Source organism: Schistocerca piceifrons, chromosome X, assembly GCF_021461385.2.
Source record: "Schistocerca piceifrons isolate TAMUIC-IGC-003096 chromosome X, iqSchPice1.1, whole genome shotgun sequence".
NCBI lineage: Eukaryota > Metazoa > Arthropoda > Insecta > Orthoptera > Acrididae > Schistocerca > Schistocerca piceifrons.
Window position 1 is genome coordinate 496,890,598 of NC_060149.1, and position 15,053 is coordinate 496,905,650.

Below are 15,053 nucleotides of genomic sequence, written 5' to 3' on the forward strand. Positions count from 1 at the left end.
GGATTTCACAATTATTATTCAAGTACAAATAAAACAGTGTCTTACAATTGCTGTCCTGCAGTTCCTCAATTCCAACTGTTACTTTGTAACTAAAGTGATCTAGCCAAGACCGCATGTTAATGTAATGAATAGGGAAGTTGCTACTCACAAATAGACACAACAAAAACACAGTCTTCTTGTTGAGCCTATCTGTGACTCAGTATCTCCACTATGTGGTGAGTAGCAAATTTCCTTCTTATAATGTTATCATTATCCCATCCTGTTTTTTTAAAAAAAGATTTCATTTTCTAATAATATGAAAATAAACTTCTAACTTACCTTTGAGTAAGCTGACTGTTCGCCTTCATTTTCCACCTCCAAATTTACAACTTCTTGCATAGATGCTACACCTGCTTCTTCAACCTAATAATAAAAATGTAATTCCTCTAATTCTTAAATTTACAAATGAACTTAAAAATACATTTACTGATCCCAACTATAGCACAAAAATAAATGTTTTCAGAAATATCTACACATGATGCAAAATGAAACATATCAGAATGAGGTAATAAGAAACATTTAGCATATTTACTAATTGCTATTGTTTGTTAAACATTACGTCTTATTAGATACCAACAGCAATGCACTGAAATTGCATTTTAAGATTTTCCAATTTGTGTCTTGTGTGTATCCGCTTACTTTGGCGGTCATAATTTTTACTCTATTTTGACCATTCCACCTCTGGCTGACATGAAAGAATAGCTTTACCTCAAAACAAACTTCCCAACCATGCATCGTATTGTATGACATGTTGATTCAGATCTGCATGATATTTACTGGTACACACTATGAAAATAAAAATTCGCATAAACAGTGCTAATTAACTCCAGAGAAGGGGCTACTTTTTGGAATGATGCAGTTTGGCCAGTAATGAGTTGGACTGTATCATTTTGGACCTGATTAATCCAACAAGCTACAACAATATCTCCTTTTTATTACCACTGGAATTCACTGTTGAAGGAATCATAAATACAAAAAGTTAATCGCTGTGTGAAATGATTTGATGCTGTCAATTCATCACTGACTTGTGTGAAATGATAGTCCTTCCACAACTATTGAGTTGTAATAGGGAAATGGGTTAGTGAAAGGAATTTCTGTTCCAAGGGAGAGTACAGGAGATATTTAAAATAGCACCAGAAAGGAATTACCCAAGTAAGACTTTTCTTTTCTTTTATCTGTAAGAAATATGCTAAAGCTCCCCTCCTCCACTCCAATCACAAGTTGGTTAGTAATAAAGTGTATAGTCCTATTACATATAGTATGCCTTACAACTTCCTCGAAGTTTACAACTCATTCTCAATCTGATCTGATGATGACATGTAGTCCAATGAGGTTCCAAATTATGATGTAATCTGGAATTTTTAGTATAATTGAATCATTGTCAAGGGTGAGAAATGCAATAATTGACAGAAAAATTGTTGAACTGTCAACACTGGTCTATTGGACTTATAGTCTGACACTTATCCAACAGACCTTCCAAGCTATATAACAAAAAAAATTCTCCACTAATTGCTTTGAAGAGCAAAAGCATTGCTTTAGATTTGTAACATGGTGAATAGTGAATCAGTAGGTCAGTTGCCAACAGGTAAAATAGCAGTGCAATGGAAAATGAAATTGACAATATATATAAGAACAATGACCTCAATTAGATAAATTTTTTGGTATATTAACTATCTAGTTAGTAACTATCTAATAAGTAATCCACTGAAACTTAGATAATAGTTGCTTAAAATATGCATTAAACACACACACACACACACACACACACACACACACATACTCAACACAATATACACATGAGAGAGAGAAGGCGAACAGGATGCTGCAAGTAATAATATGCAAAACAAACTGAACTTCACAAGGAGATAAACATCAAGATTGCTGCTTTAAATGCATCTAGCTCACAGATCACCACATGGAACAATTATAAAATGGACACTCGAAAATAACATGATGAAACTTAAGGAGGACATTTTATTGTAAAATAAGTGCTAACAGTTTTTTTTTATTATTATTTTCCAAGTAATTTCAACCTAATGTATGCAATTTGCCAGAACTTCTCAAATTATTCATAGTGACTATTGCGTATGTATAATTTTGGTAAGTAATCTACAATTACTTATCACTTGGCGATTTATGTGGCCTTGCAATGTAATCTGGTTTGGAACTTGATGATGTCATGCCATATGCAAGGATCACATTTTTGCATAACAGTAAGCAATTACGAATAACTTTTCAAAGTTATAGACATATCACATTTATCTGAACAATTTTAAAAGTTCTGCCAGATGGTACCCAACAGATAAACTGTAGATACAGACATATAAAACAGTAAGTTGCTGGAGCTTGGTTTCATTATTTTGGAAAAAATGTCCTTTACATAAGCAGTACTGCATTATTTTAAGAATATTTGATGAACTTTAGCAAAAAGTTCTAATATCAGACAGAATGTCAATATACACACTAAATGAGTCTCGATATTAGCTGAAATAGTGAATGTGTCTCCACTTAAAATTACAGTAGCACTCTAGTCAGCAAATCAACTTCAAAGCACTTGACTGAAACATGGTGTACTGCAATATTTGTGAAACAAGGACTTAAATCTGATGAGCACTTTCAACAGAATGCAAAACCATGTGTTAGAGTACACCAAGTATATTTTACATGTACACCAAGTACATTTTACTGAGTAATGATCTATATGCCTTTCAAACAGGAAGAGGGATGAAAACAGTGGTAATGGATTACACAGATGAAATAATGAGAAACTTAGACAACAACAATAGTGTTGTAGGAGTGAATTTAGACCTTTCTAAGGCTTTCAATATGTTTAGTCATGAAATTCTTTTAGATAAGCTGGGAGCAATGGGGATAAAAGGGTTTGAAGGCAATTTGTTTTAATTATATTCACATAATTGATCACAGGTTGTGCAACTCACATCAACTCATTCTAATCATGAAATCAAATCAGTATCTGATGTAAAAAAAAGTTTAAACAGGAGTACAACATTGCCCCCTCCAGTTCCTTATTTATGTACCTGACATACACACCTCAGAAACTGCAATGAAGATCATGGTGTTTGCAGATGACTCTAGTGTAATGGTGAGAAATGTTAAGGAATATTTGTCCAGAACTACTGATCAAGTCCTCAAGTCCTTTCTTTCATGGTTCAATGCCAACAGAATGACTCTTAGCATAAAGAAAACAAACTGTATTCATTTAAGCAATATGAATGAAATTCAAAATCTCCTACTGGTTCAGGGTAGAAATGAGTCAGTATGATACGATGCACAAAAGTCTTTGGAATGTATGTTGATAAAGACTTAAACTGGAAATACCATGTAACTAAACTTTGCAAGAGACTCAGTTCTGGATTTTTTGCTGTGAGAATTATTTGTAATGTTTGTGCATCAGATGGTGCTAGAATGGCTTATTTTGATTACTTCCAGCTCCTTGTAGCTTATGGAATGATTTTTGGGGTAAAATAAATAGTCAATTAAATGAAATTTTTACGTTGCAGAAAAGGCTACTCAAATCATGTCACATATCTTTGCATGATTTCATTTCAAGCCCCTACATAAAAAGTTTTGTTTGCTTGCAGTAACCTCTGTGTTTACACAAAAATGTGTGTAGATAACCAAGGCAGACTTTGTTACCAGCAAACTGATCATGATAACACTCCCAGCTATGGATCCTTCCATATAGAGCAAGTATGAACAAATCATGCTCAAAGACATGTGAAATACTTTGAATTCATCCTTTATAATGCACTGCCAACTTAAATAAAAAGAAATCTTCCTGCAGTCTAAGTGAATGTAACAGCTTACAAGAATGCGTGGCCCCCATTTGTGGTTGAGTTCTTTTGATTCAGTTAACTGATGTACTATGTATGCTGTGTTTGATACTGAAAACAGTTTTTCTGCTGTTGGTTTTCTGTTTCAGATACAGTGCAATCATATAGTAGTGGCAGGTTTTTCATGTGTTATACTGTCCAGCAATGTTATATCGTGTGTTCATGCGTTTTTATTTTTCCTTGAGCATTTTATTTCAAGGTTGCATGTTCTAGTTACAGCACTGGTTTACTTCATGGGCACATTGTTATGTAATATGTTGCTGTGTTGTCATCTTACCAAAGTTGTTTTATATCAAAATATCACGTTCTTTCAGGGTTTGTATGCCTAATTAAAATCCTCAAAAAGTCCTTAACCAAAAATTATTGTTGTTTGACATATCATTTCATGGCATGATTTCTTTACCTCCTTTATTTTTTATTACTATCAAAAAAGACAATTTGGTTTGGAAGTTTACATACTACATAGGCTACATAGGTAACATTACCGCATCATATGCTCTCACAGAAAAATCAATATGCACTACATGACATCACTAAAAAGGTCACAGCACTTGTGCCACATGCTGCTAATTTCATTTTATTGGTTTGTTCACTATGCCTGGTAGTTAGTGTGGTTTTAATATATTATGGAGTACAAAAGAAGAATACAGAATGTTGATAAATCCTCATTCATGCAAAAGAACAGTAGTTTGTTTTCCTTGCAACAAAGTGCTAAATATTGGAGACATGGGCAGAAGTGCATTGAAGGTTCACATGATGGGTAAAATATGCCTATTTTTAAATATTAAAATCAAAAGTTTACTAGTCCTGACATTTAGAGGTTACATCATATATTTTTTTATTGTAAAAAAAAAACACCTAATATAGAAAGAAAGACTAAAGCAGTTCTTCAAGACTTCAAAACCCAGCACATCAACTGTTCCTGAGAATTCTACATCGCCAAATACAGGCAAGGCAGAAATAGTAGAGTCCTGAACAATAGAAACTACAACAAATACTGATAACATCCTTCCCTTTATATTCCTGGAACCAATAATATTAATGTTGAAATTCTGTGGTCTATGAATGTGCAAATTTGCATTACTCCTATAAGAGTTGCACTAGTATTAATGAAATTTTTGCTACAAGTTCCACACAAAATGCAAAATCCTTTTCTGCAGTGCAAAAAAGATTGCATGTTTATGCTGTTTCAGGACAACTCACTGTTTTTGGCACATTTTGGTTCAGTTTGTTAAGAAAGTAATTTATATTGTCATAGAGCTGCAAATTTCACAACTTTGACCTGCAATACACTGTCAACATTCAATGTGTTAAAAAGAGAAAAACTTACAGCAAAATGTTCTCCAGCAACATTAGTAGAGTTCACATTTAAAAAAGATTCTCAGAATGACACATCAAAATTTAGCTTGGGATTTGTTGAGGGCAAATTACTGTAGGAACTTCTACATAACAACAAAATCAAATAGATTAATGAACTTGAAGTAAAACATGAATTTTTGAAGTTATTAGCTGCATTTATTAAAAATGTTGTAGAAGAGCATCCCATAAACTAATACCTTGTAGACTTATTTCTTGTCTGAGACCATGAAATACTGTGTCTGAGTTAGAGTCCTGTGACAAGAAAAGGAAGAGGATTTTAAGTGTCTGTATTTTTGCAGATGACAGTTTGGTGCGCACTATAGAAATTTAGTAGAATCTGCTCCATTGCAGCACTTTTTTTAGTTTTCATTCCTTATCTCAAAGTTCTAAATTGGACAATTGTTCTAAAATATACGTTTAAGGAAGAATATGTGACAATATGGGATGTTATGAAAGTGCTGTTAACAATATCACATGAACAACTCTCCATAGAAAGAGGATTCTCAGTCAGGGTGTATATGCAGACAAGAAAACACAATTCCCATATTTTTATGGGATTTCCCAGTTAAAAACAGTTTCTCCCAGGTAAAATACACTTTTTCTGTGTTAAGTGACAGTATACTTTCCTTTGGAACTGTAAAACTTATCAATCCTTTGAATGGTTATGGTTTTATACACGGCGTAGAATTTCTCAGCCCTTTAGAAAACTAAACTCAGAAAAAAGACTATGTACGCTGGATTTTTCATATTGATAAAGTATAAATCCAAATTCCACCAAACACCATATGTTACTTTCTGAAGCATTGAAATCGAGATTGTGATACGCTTTTGTAAGGCAGTCATAGCTCATGTCACGTGATCTCGCCAGCCGATGACAGCTGGTATACAGAGCTTAGGACACATGATGTAGTCAGCCAATAGCATTATCACTGTTAAGTAGTCCGTACACACAAATAGGGAAAATAAATGGTGTAAATTAATATACATTGTGTTGCTACAAGAAAAGTAGAGCTTTCACATATAATATTGGTCTTGATGATTAATAAGCTGCAAGAGAAGCTAAACTTTTGCGTATAATGTTGATCTTTCTTGTGTGGTTACACTTTAAGATACATCACACAAATTTGCCAGTAAAATTTTTAATACTGGCATAAATGTCTGATCTCTGGGCTCAAAATTGTCTCTAAATGGTCATCCTCAAACAGTTGATTTTTAAATGGGAGTCAACACTCTGTGATTTAAGAAATTCATCGCAAATTCTCGCACTTAGTTCATCTTGTGTAATAAAAAATTACTTTGACATTAACACTTTTCAATCAATCGTTTGCAATATTTTCTCTTGACCTGTTAGGAAGAGGTTTGTTTCAGCAGTTGCCAGAGAGGACCTGATAACAGGCATCACCGCACTTGCTCAGCTATGATGACACAGGAATCCCGTATGTTTGTATGTGTAAAACACTAAAAGATCTTACATTATGTCATAAAAGAAACAAGACATTAGAGGAATCTCATGAACAAAACTAAAATGCATAATTTGGCTTAAAGTGCACATTTGTATACCCAGATTCAGTTGTAAATTTTCTTGGAGTACCAGTACAGTATTATCTAATTTTTTGTTCTTTATTACGGCATAATGCCATACATGCGAGAACCTGAAAACATGCTCTTTTCAAATGCAGCAAACAGTTGAAACTAGCCAATAGTGTGGAATTTAACACTTTGTTTCGAGTAAATTGACTGCCTCAGCAGAAAAGATTAATAAAGCCATATTTCTTTAGCAAACTGACAAAAATATCATCATTGTCCCGCAAGGCGATTAATGCTTGACCAAAATTGCCGCCTGGGGCAGATACCCCAGATTGCTCCCAGTGAATATGGCAGCTTGCACGTGTCACTAACATTTTTCTGAGTAGCATCTTGCTCCTTGCGTAGCATCTTGCTCCTTGCTTCTACAGCTAACAGCCACACTTCTGTAGCCAGATGCAGGAGAAGGTACATGAGCGACTCAACTGCGCATGTGCAAGAGCCCGCTTGCAACTGCTCACACGAATCTAATACACTCCTGGAAATGGAAAAAAGAACACATTGACACCGGTGTGTCAGACCCACCATACTTGCTCCGGACACTGCGAGAGGGCTGTACAAGCAATGATCACACGCACAGCACAGCGGACACACCAGGAACCGCGGTGTTGGCCGTCGAATGGCGCTAGCTGCGCAGCATTTGTGCACCGCCACCGTCACTGTCAGCCAGTTTGCCGTGGCATACAGAGCTCCATCGCAGTCTTTAACACTGGTAGCATGCCACGACAGCGTGGACATGAACCGTATGTGCAGTTGATGGACTTTGAGCGAGGGCGTATAGTGGGCATGCGGGAGGCCGGGTGGACGTACCGCCGAATTGCTCAACACGTGGGGCGTGAGGTCTCCACAGTACATCGATGTTGTCGCCAGTGGTCGGCGGAAGGTGCACGTGCCCGTCGACCTGGGACCGGACCGCAGCGACACACGGATGCACGCCAAGACCGTAGGATCCTACGCAGTGCCGTAGGGGACCGCACTGCTACTTCCCAGCAAATTAGGGACACTGTTGCTCCTGGGGTATTGGCGAGGACCATTCGCAACCGTCTCCACGAAGCTGGGCTACGGTCCCGCACACCATTAGGCCGTCTTCCGCTCACGCCCCAACATCGTGCAGCCCGCCTCCAGTGGTGTCGCGACAGGCGTGAATGGAGGGACGAATGAAGACGTGTCGTCTTCAACGATGAGAGTCGCTTCTGCCTTGGTGCCAATGATGGTCGTATGCGTGTTTGGCGCCGTGCAGGTGAGCCCACAATCAGGACTGCATACGACCGAGGCACACAGGGCCAACACCGGGCATCATGGTGTGGGGAGTGATCTCCTACACTGGCCGTACACCACTGGTGATCGTCGAGGGGACGCTGAATAGTGCACGGTACATCCAAACCGTCATCGAACCCATCGTTCTACCATTCCTAGACCGGCAAGGGAACTTGCTGTTCCAACAGGACAATGCACGTCCGCATGTATCCCGTGCTACCCAACGTGCTCTAGAAGGTGTAAGTCAACTACCCTGGCCAGCAAGATCTCCGGATCTATCCCCCATTGAGCATGTTTGGGACTGGATGAAGCGTCGTCTCACGCGGTCTGCACATCCAGCACGAACGCTGGTCCAACTGAGGCACCAGGTGGAAATGGCATGGCAAGCCGTTCCACAGGACTACATCCAGCATCTCTACGATCGTCTCCATGGGAGAATAGCAGCCTGCATTGCTGCGAAAGGTGGATATACACTGTACTAGTGCCGACATTGTGCATGCTCTGTTGCCTGTGTCTATGTGCCTGTGGTTCTGTCAGTGTGATCATGTGATGTATCTGACCCCAGGAATGTGTCAATAAAGTTTCCCCTTCCTGGGACAATGAATTCACGGTGTTCTTATTTCAATTTCCAGGAGTGTATAAACAGTAGTGACGTCATTCTCATCGGAGGCAATTTGTTGTTATGAAGCACTGCATAGTCTTCCTAAGGTCTTTGACAGATTTTGCTACTGGCAGACGCTTGCATGAGTACTGTGTTTTGTTGTTGTACATGGCGCATTTCCTTTTCAACTTATGTTTTATTTTAGCTTTTCCCCTCGTTCATGTTTTATTGGTGCAGTCATTTGTTAGAGTATTATTTCATACCAGTCAAAATTACAAAACTTTAACTGAAAACTAAAACAAACAAAAATCCTGGAATTCTAAAAAATTACTGGGTTTTTCCCGGATTTCCCTGGATGGAAAATTTCCTGGGTCTTTCCTGGATCTCCCAGTTGTCCCGGCTCGTATACACCCTGTCAGTAAACAAAATGTTGGAGATGAAAAATCTAAAGGAGTCTCCTTATTTTGTTTTGAAAATAGGCAAAGAATTCATTAGCTTCCATGATGGCTTTCTGAAAGTGGAAGTATCAAAAGGACTTTTGCCCTCAGCAGGTAAAACCAGGCAGAAATACCCGCTGTATCTTGCTGATAAAATAAGGTGAGGAAAATCAGTGTCTCTCAGTAAGAAAGAGAAAACTCAAAGAGGAAATATAACCAATAGAGAAGAATACAGTATGCTTAGAAAATGATGTTGGAAAGATAACAAAATTTGACGATAAGTTGTGACAAAGAACAGAGATGATTATGGATATAGCACTTTGTTCTGAGTCAAACACTTTGCGAAGAAGAGCTAAGAAAAAAATGGAGGAGTAACTGAGACTGAGAAACAAATTGAAGAAAAAAGGGGAGCCTGAAGAGCTAAATCAAAATCATTTTTTGCTGCAATCCACATTAAACCTAATGTGTTAAGAAAACAATAAAAAAGCAGTGTGAAGTGCTGAACAGTTACATGACTAAATTCAGATATCTTTCTCTCAACATTTTTTTAAAGTGTTAAATATAATTTGTGGCCAAACTGAGTGATACTTTCTCATAGCTTGATCTAAAAATCAATATAATTGTACAAGGGAATGTTTATGCTAGAAACTCCTGAGTCATTGAAGAACTGATTTGATAGTGAGGTATTGTATCTTGCTTTTTAAATATACATATATAATTTGAGAAATAATTTGTTGAAGCCTACAGTTTATAAAATTGCAGTTTTCTACTTGCTGAAGGTTTTTAGGTACACTGTGTTTACATGAGAAAGCAGAGACTCCTTGAAAACTCCTTATATTTATAAGCTCCTTAAAATATTATTAACTTCTTCCCTCCCCCCCCCCCCCCCCCCCTGCAGCCACACCTTCCAAAAAAAAGGAAAGAGTACTCCTATATATGATGGTACCACTGATAATCTTAATGTTGACAACGTATTTCAGAATTCCTCTCTTGTACTGAGTGAAGTTGCTACACCACTCTTAATGCACAGGAATCACATTATTTCCCATCTGGCTTACAAGCTTGAGTTTAGCATGATTTTAACAATCTACTAAGGTGATTGCACACCTGGTTCCGTTGATTAAGCCATGACTAACCTCCTGCTCTATCCTCACCTAATCCTGTCCTACTTTGTTTATGTTTCATATATGTCTATCCACTGTGCAGTCACAGTAATATGCACACCTGGAAAAGCCTAAATAACCACCTTTTTGCGGTGTGGACCATAGTGAGATATGCAGGAGGAAAAGTAATTAAGGTTCAGGATGGTAAAAACAGGGATATGGAGCCATTCTAGCTCCAGCATTGAGGCCTGCTGCACTGCATTTTTCAGCTGAGGATCCATGGTGCAAACAGCCCAATCAAAGTGGCCTCACAGATTCTCAATTGAGTTTAAAACTAGAGATTTAGATGGCCATATCAGTACAGAAAACACGTCATGGTGTTCTTTGAACTAGGGAAGTACACTGTAAGCTGGGCGACATGTCGTATCGTCTTGCTGATAGGTGCCATTGTGCCGAGGAAAAACAAACTGCATGTAGGGGTTGACATGATCCCCAAGGATATATGTATATATATGTTCATCCATTGTGCCTTTCAGAAAGATGACTTAAGCCAGAGACTGCCATAAAAACATTCTTCACACTATAATGTTCCTTCCTGTAGCCTGGACACCATTGCTTTCATATGTTTCAAACTACTCATGCCAATGGCCATTTGTCCTATGGAGCATAAAGAAAGATTCGACTGAAAAGGCCACCTGTCCCCAATGAGCAGATGACCAGTTGCACTAGTAGTCTTCAAATAGCAGCTTTCATCACCGATGAATCACAGTCAGTATGGGTACATGAACCAGGTACACTTTCTGGATCCTACAGGCAGCAACCTACACTGAACGGTCATTGGGGTGACAAAGTTGGTAGCCCCTTGGTTCATCTCAAAAGGCAGTAGCTCAACAGTCATACATCAGTTTGCCCATGCACATGTCACAGCTGTCATTCTCCCCTGCCTTGTATGGCCCATGGTGTACAACAATTGCTTGGCGCCAGTTTTAGATAGCACCATTTTCCCATGTACAGCATACTTAAATCATGGCAGCACACAAACAGCTTACAAACTTAGCCATTTTGAAAATGCTTCCACCCTTGGCCAATTATGAGGCCCTTTTGGATGTCAAATAAATCCCTCCATTTGCAAATTATGATGTCACATGCAATGTTTTCCGTGTCCCGCAGACATCATTTATATAACCTTCACTGCTAGTGTTGTCATCTGCTGTCTGAAAGTGGTTACTGCATGCTGATGTATAACACAGGTGGTGGTCATATTAGTGTGACTGGATTGTATATTATTTCTGTAATTTCTGTAAGCAGATGTCTGCTTGTGTCTGTGTATGTGCGGATGGATATGTGTGTGTGTGCGAGTGTATACCTGTCCTTTTTTCCCCCTAAGGTAAGTCTTTCTGTTCCTGGGATTGGAATAACCCCTTACCCTCTCCCTTAAAACCCACATCCTTTCGTCTTTCCCTCTCCTCTCTCTTTCCTGACGAAGCAACCGTTGGTTGTGAAAGCTTGAATTTTATGTATATGTTTGTGTGTCTATCGACATGTCAGCGCTTTCGTTTGGTAAGTCACATCATCTTTGTTTTTAGATATATTTTTCACACGTGGAATGTTTCCCTCTGTTTTTTATATATATATATATATATATATATATATATATATATATATATTCCAGTATGTAGAAAAAGATACTGAATTTGAGCAATATTTTCATCTGTCACACTGTTGTTCCCCCTTAAGACAAGTAGTTGCAGCAAGCAATTTCGATCACATGACTGTATGGTGAGTATTATAGGGTAAGCTGTTGTATCCAATGCTCTGATCAGCTACAACATGTTTTTTGCTGTTGATGAAATATATATATCATGTGTGATGGAGCTCTCACTCATCTCAACATTATTTTTGGTTCAATAACAGATTATGTCACAGATGATATATACTGCTTAGCTGGGTGGTAACGTGCTTGCCTCCAATGCAAGTGGGCGCGGGTTTGATTCCCAGCCAGGTTGGAAATTTTTCACTGCTCGTGGACTGGGTTTTGTGTTGTCCTCATCATCATTTCATCCCCGTCACTATTGCGCAAGTCACCCAATGTGGCGTCGAATGAAATAAGACTTGCACTTGGCAGCCTAACTTTCCCGAATGTGGCTTCCCGGCCAACGATGCCATACACTCATTTCATTTCATTTATGTACTGGGCATGGCTACTAGGATATTGGAGCAAGTGTGGCATGAAAATAGAGGTTTTTTAGGTTAAAGAAACACCTCCTTATGGACAATGAGTTGCCTGCTGAAAATACAGGGAGATCAGCCTTCTTACTTTGAGAGGTGAATATTTGCCTTTGCAGATCAGAACGTTAAATGTTGATACCATACTAGCAGACTTTAGGAATATCGATGGCAATGCACAAGAAATGGTATTGCTTAGTAAAGAAATAAATGTCCCCATAGTATTAGGAACAGAAAACTGGCTGAAATCAGAGATGAATAACAACAAGTTCAGGTTGGAATATACAGGGTGAAGCAAAATTTGTGCACTTGGGCTTCGCATCACGACTCCTCACATGCCAGCGATAAAAAAATGTCTGTCAGAAAATTTTGTCTGGCGAGTACATCTGACAGAAAAATGATGTTAAAGAGTGGCAATCTAGCAACACTGTAACCACATGTATGGTAGCTACCTCTGTCAGCACACATTGTCTCTGTTGTACAATTGATGCAGTGGATAGAGTTTTGGGTTAGCATACAGGACAAAGGCACTCAGGTTCATACTGCCTTCCTTAACGTCGACTAGGCATTGAGCAGTTCCACATTGACATTTAGTCAACAAAATAAGAGAATACCAAATATTTAACCACATTTGCAATTGGAGTCAGGATTTCCCAAGAGACAGAATTCAACACATTATTCTTAATGGGATGGAACTGAGAAATGTAAAGGTAATTTTTTAAGTACCTCAAGGAAGTGTTATGAGGCCATCACAGTGTACAGTGCACATAGTTGGTCTAGCAGCTAACATCAGAATACCTATGAGGCTTCCTGCAGATGGTATTGTTGCCTACAGTGGGTTTGCAGTGCTAGATGACTGCAGCAAAATACAGAAAGACCTGCTGTGGATCAATGATTGGAGCAGGAACTGGCAGTTGGCTCTGAATATAAATAAATGTAATACAAGGGTGGAAATAGAGAAAAAGAACCATTATTGATTGATTAAATTATCAGCAAAAAATCAAAGGAAACATTAACTACCAAAAACTTCCCACAGGTGGCATGACCCAAAGTGGAATGACCACATAAAACAAATTGCAAGAACAGCAGATGCCAGGCTGAGATTCAATGGAGAATCTTAAGGAAATGTAATTTATACATGGAAGAGGTGGCATACAAAAATACTTGTTCACCTGTTCTTGAATACTGTTGATTAGTTTGGGACACTTTTTTTTTTTTTTTTTTTTTTTCATCAGTCTACTGACTGGTTTGATGCAGCCCGCCATGAATTCCTTTCCTGTGCTCACCTCTTCATCTCAGAGAAGCACTTGCAACCTACATCCTCAATTATTTGCTTGACGTATTCTAATCTCTGTCTTCCTCTACATTTTTTGCCTTCTACAGCTCCCTCTAGTACCATGGAAGTCATTCCCTCATGTCTTAGCAGATGTCCTATCATCCTGTCCCTTCTCCTTATCAGTGTTTTCCACATATTCCTTTCCTCTCCGATTCTGCATAGAACCTCCTCATTCCTTACCTTATCAGTCCACCTAATTTTCAACATTCGTCTATAGCACCACATCTCAAATGCTTCGATTCTCTCCTGTTCCGGTTTTCCCACAGTCCATATTTCACTTACATTACTTAGCAATCAGTATTAACGGAAAAGAGAGGGAGGGAGGGAAGGAGGGACGGAGGGACAGAGATATAGAGAGAGAGAAGCTGCAAAGAAGTGCAGCATATTTCATCACAAGATTGTTTAATATGCACCAGAGCTTTGAGGAGAGGCTTAATGGTGACAGATACCACAAGACATATGTTGTGTATCACGCAGAAGGTTAGTGTTGTAACGTAAGATGGACAGCATATTACTTGCTTCAACATAAGTATTGCAAAATGAAAATGGTGAACAAATCACAGAAATTAAAGCTCATACTGTAGTATCATTTGAAAGCTCTCATCTATTGAATCCTGGTGCAGGAAGCAGACTGACTTTGTGCCAGTGGTGTGGAAATCTTTGAAACCATACGGGATACTCCATGGCCACATTAGTGCACCCCAGATTGACAGACATTTTCCCATGCTCCACTCACAAACTGATCAGAGATGAGGATGTGAAGAGCTGTAGAAAAAGAGTTCCAACATAGATAAAAAGAGTTTCCAGACCCATGTTCAAACAGAATGTTTCAGTTTTGTAGGTGTGTGGATTGTATATTGAAAGTTATGGTCAATCTTTTTGTTACACCATATACATCTGGGATGTGAATCCTCCAGACTTCCCACAAAATACTGGGAAATTCAGCAATGAGTGAAGAGTTAGACAAGGAAAATTCATATAAAAAAACTGCTCTCATTTTCTCCCACAAAAGTTTTTACGTAATTAACTCTTTTGCTGCTACAGATGTGCTCCCTGCATTCTGTGTTGATTGTGGCTTTGCTGTCACTGTACTGCTTGCAAGATGGTTATGCTTGAGCTGAAAAATGGCATTCCAGCCACTATGAAATATCTACCATATAATTTTAAGAAAACTATTGGCTGAAAAAAATTTTGTTTTTGTACATACATCTTACAGTTTGATGTACTCATTAGATAAAGGACTGAATTTATTTTTAT